Raw genomic sequence first — 5,498 nt, 5'->3', positions numbered from 1 at the left:
GTGGCGAAGGGGCTTGAATAACTCAGAGAAGCTATGAGCTATGCCGTGCAGGGCCACCCACAGGTCATAGTGGAGAGTTTTGACCAAACGCGATTCACCTGGAGCAGGAATACTTTGGCCACCTCATGAGAAGAGAAGACTCCCTGGAAAAGACCCTGATGCTGGGAAAGATGGAGGGCACAAGGAGAAGGGGATGACAGAGGACGAGATGGTTGGACAGTGTTCTCGAAGCTACGAACATGAGTCTGACCAAACTGTGGGAGGCAGTGGAAGACAGGAGTGCCTGGCATGCTCTGGTTCATGGGGTCACAAAGAGTCGGACACGACTAAACGACTAAACAACAACAATACAATTTCTCCAAAAAATGGTTTGCTGCACTCCATTCTTGATGTGTCCAAAGTTTCCTCTTGTTGCTGCTTTATTTTCCTAGTTGTTTCTGTCAGCATCCTTCAGGGGTCGAGATACCAGCTAGATAGCCCCCAGCTGGATCATGCCCTTCCAGCCTTGACGAACCCCAATCTCTGGTGCAATGTAAATCAGCGACTCAGGCTTCAAAAGCCTGAGCACGATATATCAGCAGAGCATGCTGCACAAACAGAAGAGGCGCTGAGGCTTGTGGAAACATACGAACAGCTAAATATTTATTAAGCATAAATCAGGACAAAGAAAACATGTCGTCTCCCTTTCTTCTCCTCAGAGAGAGAGTAAAAAAACAAAAGTTATACACAATATGGAAGTTTCCAGCAGACAGTGCTGGAATGTAAACAGACATGTGACACGCAACAGTTCCATGTCTGTAACTAAAGGTGGAATGGAAATTTCTAAGAGTTTCTAGTTCACATCCACTCCTTACAATTCACCTTATATTACAATAGCTTTTTTATTTAAAAAACTTATTTATCCTTAACCATCAGCACAGGTTACGCTACAAATTATCAATCCACAATAAATCAGCAATTATCATTTCTAAAATGAATTCCTTTCCTTCCTTCTGCATGTATGAATGCCCCAAAGTTCACTTTCACTAGATTTTTCTACTTTTCTTCTTATCTGCACAGTCCACTCTGTCCAAGATTCTGTCCAGACCTCTTAAATTTCCAGTCCACGTACCTCCTGTTGTAGTCTGTTGTCCATTCTAAAATAGAAATCCCAAGGCAGAGAGTTCAAGATCCTGCGTCTTCACACCCCCCCCCCCCGCTTCTTCGGAGGCAGGAGTGGGGCACAAAGACGACCGCAGGAACCGTGGTCCCCTTAATCACCTCAAGTGTTTTCAGAGTGTTTTACTTCCCTCTGCCTAAGTCTCTCCTGGGAATGGAAGAGCTACCATCATGGCCTCGGACAGAAACAGGACTTTGTAGAGATCTTGAGAGGACAGGTCCTTCTGAAAGTGAAGATGGAGAGATGGAGGAAAACTCAGTGTTGAAAAATGGGACCCTCTGCTTCCTGCTCACACTTGCAGAGTGGGTGTGGACTTGTGGTTGTAGTTGTGGCTGGCCATTGCAGAGTCACTCCTTTTTATAACTTATTTTTGCATTTTCAGTTTTACATACAATAAGCAAAATAAAAGTAGACAAACACAATAAAAACATGAAATCACCTTTGACTTCCTCCCCCACACCCTTGGATCCTCATGTAAGGACTTTCTCTCTGCATCTCTTCCGTAACTCTATTATTATAAATCCTTTGCCAACTCACAGTTCAAATGTTTACTTCAAGTTTTCTGTCAAACCTGCCAATGAATGTAGTTGTTTGCAATAATTTTTAAATAAATTATAAACTTTCCCTATTCTTTATTAAAATTTGCCTCTTCCTGGTTTCTAATTCTTCCTGTAAGTTTTGCCTTTTCAGCATAGTTCATCAATTTTATCTCTTTCCATCTTTGGGCTAACCGAATCCAGGCAGCCTCTGAGGAATCACTCCTTGCAAGTCACCTGGTTGTGGAAACAGCTGGGTCAGAAGGTGAGTGTCAGGATGGCAGCCCTTGTTAGGGGATTCTCTGCAATGTGCCACTCTGGCTGAAAGCAGGAGAGACAGGAGTCCCAGAGCTGAGCATCAGCTTGCAGCACCACAGCAGTGGCAGCAAGCTCAAGTGGAATCCAGAAGGGTGGGCAAAAGAAATGAGAGAATGGAAGGTCAATTGAGAAAGGCAGGAGTTTGAGTTGGAAGCTCAGTGATGAGCCAGTAAAATATGCCTACTACTGATGTAAGGAGATCCCTGGTGGCCTAGGCACCTCAGGAGTTGTGAGGAGGTCACCCAGTTGCAGAAACAGGGCTGATGGGAATTGCTTCAAAAATAAAAAAATGTCGAAGATTGTGCTGCTGTATTTAGACTGTTTGAGTTTTATGTTAACTGCTTTGAGCACAGATTTGTGGAAACTGTATCTGTGGAAATTGCAATCCATAAATAAACTACAGTGGTACCTTGGGTTAAGAACTTAATTCGTTTTGGAGGTCTGTTCTTAACCTGAAACTGTTCTTAACCTGAAGTACCACTTTAGCTAATGGGGCCTCCCGCTGCCGCCACGCCGCCGCCACATGATTTCTGTTCTCATCCTGAAGCAAAGTTCTTAACCCGAGGTACTGTTTCTGGGTTAGTGGAGTCTGTAACCTGAAGCGTCTGTAACCCAAGGTACCATTGTAACTTCGACTAACAAGGTTGTTGAAATTTGAGCAGGCTTTCAGCATTCAGTACTAGGTGAAAACAGCCATGCTTGTGCCCATACTGAGAGACAGAAGCTATGGAAACCCAAGTTTCCCCAGGTGAGATATTGAAGGGCATGGCAGAGTGAAGCAGAAAGTTGCCAACACCTCTAAATCTCCTTCCTCTTCTAGCTGAGAAGCACAGGCCACAAATCTATGGACTGGGGCATTTCTGCATCAGAGACACACATTATACACCTCTCATGTCCACTCTCCTTCTTCTTTCCTTGACTGAACACCTTTAAATCAATGAGTCATACTGGCAGTGTCATTACCCTCAGTGCTAATGATAAAATAATGACTCACTGCCTCATATTTGCCACCTGGATTGCCTGATGTGCAGATGGCTCTTTTAATATCCAGGCAACTGAAGCTCCAGAGAGTTGCCTGAATAAGAGAGTTGCAGAAAAAAAGGTTTCCTGTGTTCTCTTCTCCTGTCCACTCTGTGCTGCCTTTAGGAAACCAAAGAAGGGCATTGTGAAGATTGCCAGATTTCTAGGTTGGGCTAAATATTTGTGAGTTTTAGCTTCGTTTTCAAGGCCTACAAGGGAAGTTCAACTGATTTAGTTAAACTATGTGGTTTAGTTAAACTTCCACAAGATGTATTGATCACCAGCCTGGCTAGCTTTTAAGGTCAATTAGATAAATTCATTGAGGATAAAGGTATCAATGGTTATTAGCCATTATGGCAATGTTGTGCTTTAACCTTGTTTGTGGGCTTCCCATTGGGGCATCTGGTTAGCCAATCTGAGAATAGGATGTTGAATCAGATGGGCCTTTGGCCTGCTGCAGCAGGGCACCTCTTATGTTCTAAGGAAGAAGAAGAAGAGTTTGGATTTGATATCCCGCTTTATCACTACCCGAAGGAGTCTCCAAGCGGCTAACATTCTCCTTTCCCTTCCTCCCCCACAACAAACACTCTGTGAGGTGAGTGAGGCTGAGAGACTTCAAAGAAGTGTGACTAGCCCAAGGTCACCCAGCAGCTGCATGTGGAGGAGCGGAGACGCGAACCCGGTTCACCAGATTACAAGTCCACCGCTCTTAACCACTGCACCACACTGGCTCTCTAAAGATTCCACCTCAGGATTAAAAGTGTTCCCCATAAGACTTGCTTCTATAGTTTTCCTTAAAAACATATTTTGTTTTTCAAGGAAAAAACAAATCAGCAACAGTCAGTATTTCTTGTAAATTTCAACTGTTGGAAAATCAGAGATCAGCAAATATCATAATTCCAAAGCAGTTTATTTGGGTTTCTCTTCCCCCTGCCTTCTCCCTTTTAATATTGCAAGAAAAATACTGAACTCAGATGCAACAATCTTCTATGCATTGTTTTTGCTGACTCTACTTATGTAATAAATAGAAATCATTTCCCCAGAAAGTCAGCCAGAAATAATAAATTGCATGCCCCTGTAATGTGGACTGAAATCCTGTCCATACCTATTTATCTCTCCAAACCAGTGTTTTTGAGTTGCAGAAAATTCAAGTGTATTCTGCAACATGTCATTGATGCAACAGTAGTACACTATAGGTGGATTTATACTGTGGCATTTATACATCATTCTGCTTTATTAGGTCCCATCCACACTATACATTTAAAGAAGTATCATGTCACTTTAAACAGTCATGACTTCCCCCCAAAGAATCTGGGAGCTGTCATTTGTTATGGGTGCTGGGAGCTGCTAGGAGACCCTTATTCCTCTCAGAGAGCTACGGTTTCCAGAGCTCCCTGGAAAGAGGGATTGATGTCTAACTGCTTTGGGAATTATATAAATTTGAGGGGAATAGGAGGTCTACTAACAGCTCTCAGTACCCTTAATAAACCACAGTTCCCAGAATCTTTTGGAGGAAGCTAGGGAGAAGTGTGAATTTTGAAGGATAACTCTGTATTCCCCACCCCCACCCCTAAAAGTGCAGATTAGGTAGGGTTTCCCTTTAAATGTGAAATGAATTAAAGCTCCACCATTGGCTTCCACCTCCTGCCATCAGTGTAAAAAGCCCACATGGCCTCTACAATATCTGTTCTCCCTTCTGCTCTCTGTAGATCCCCTGCACTGCTTCAAGACTCTTCCCAACTCTCAACAAACCGGAAGTTTCCAGAAGAGGGCAACAAAGATGGAGAAGAAGAACCTGTGATTTCCTGTTTACTAATGGATACTTCTAGAACATGCTCACCAAGCCCAATGTTTATGTGTCATTCATCGTCTGTGGATTGTTAGCATCAGAAAAGTATAACATAAATAAGAACAGTTATTTTTACTTTCAGAGGCATTTACCTATTCATAATTAACATCTTCCTAAAATAAATACATAATTAGATGTCTCATGTAAAAAAGAAGACAGAGTTACAGATGAGTTTATGTAGGTTATATGAAGGTTGATTATAATGGAAAATTAATTACAAGCATCTTGGACTAAGTGACTGGCATACTATTTTGTTTTGCAATAATTAAGGGTGTTAATAGTAAACAATGAACAAGGAGATATCAAAAGGTTTAAATGGAACAAAATTATTTAGGGTCTTAATTAGGAAATAAAAAGGAAAAAAGCCACAGCTTAATTGTTGAAACGTTAAAACTTAATATTACTTTATACATGTGTGGATGTCAGCACGCAGAATAAGAATACAATCTAGTCAGAGTTAGGCACTTTTTGATTATAGATTTTTCTATATCTGGTCTTTATAGAGCATTCATTTGTATTTGTGGAGAATTTTACGGCAATGAGCATTAATCATGAATTCATCTTGATTTGCTTGTGGGGTGTTTATGTGGCTTCCCATTAATCGTTCATTCACCTC

The 5,498-nt window shown here is 41.9% G+C and overlaps 1 long non-coding RNA gene across 1 annotated transcript; it reads left to right on the top strand.

The window, feature by feature from the left end:
• Positions 1–1,847: 1,847 nt before the first annotated feature.
• LOC308468681 lies at positions 1,848–5,252 on the top strand. The gene is made up of 2 exons (XR_013981812.1): positions 1,848–1,960; positions 4,743–5,252. It is a non-coding gene; the product is annotated as an uncharacterized lncRNA (long non-coding RNA).
• The last annotated feature ends 246 nt before the right edge of the window (positions 5,253–5,498 follow it).

Source organism: Podarcis pityusensis, assembly GCF_964106645.2.
Source record: "Podarcis pityusensis genome assembly, chromosome: Z".
Classification (NCBI taxonomy): domain Eukaryota; kingdom Metazoa; phylum Chordata; class Lepidosauria; order Squamata; family Lacertidae; genus Podarcis; species Podarcis pityusensis.
This window is presented reverse-complemented; position numbering and strand designations above follow the sequence as displayed.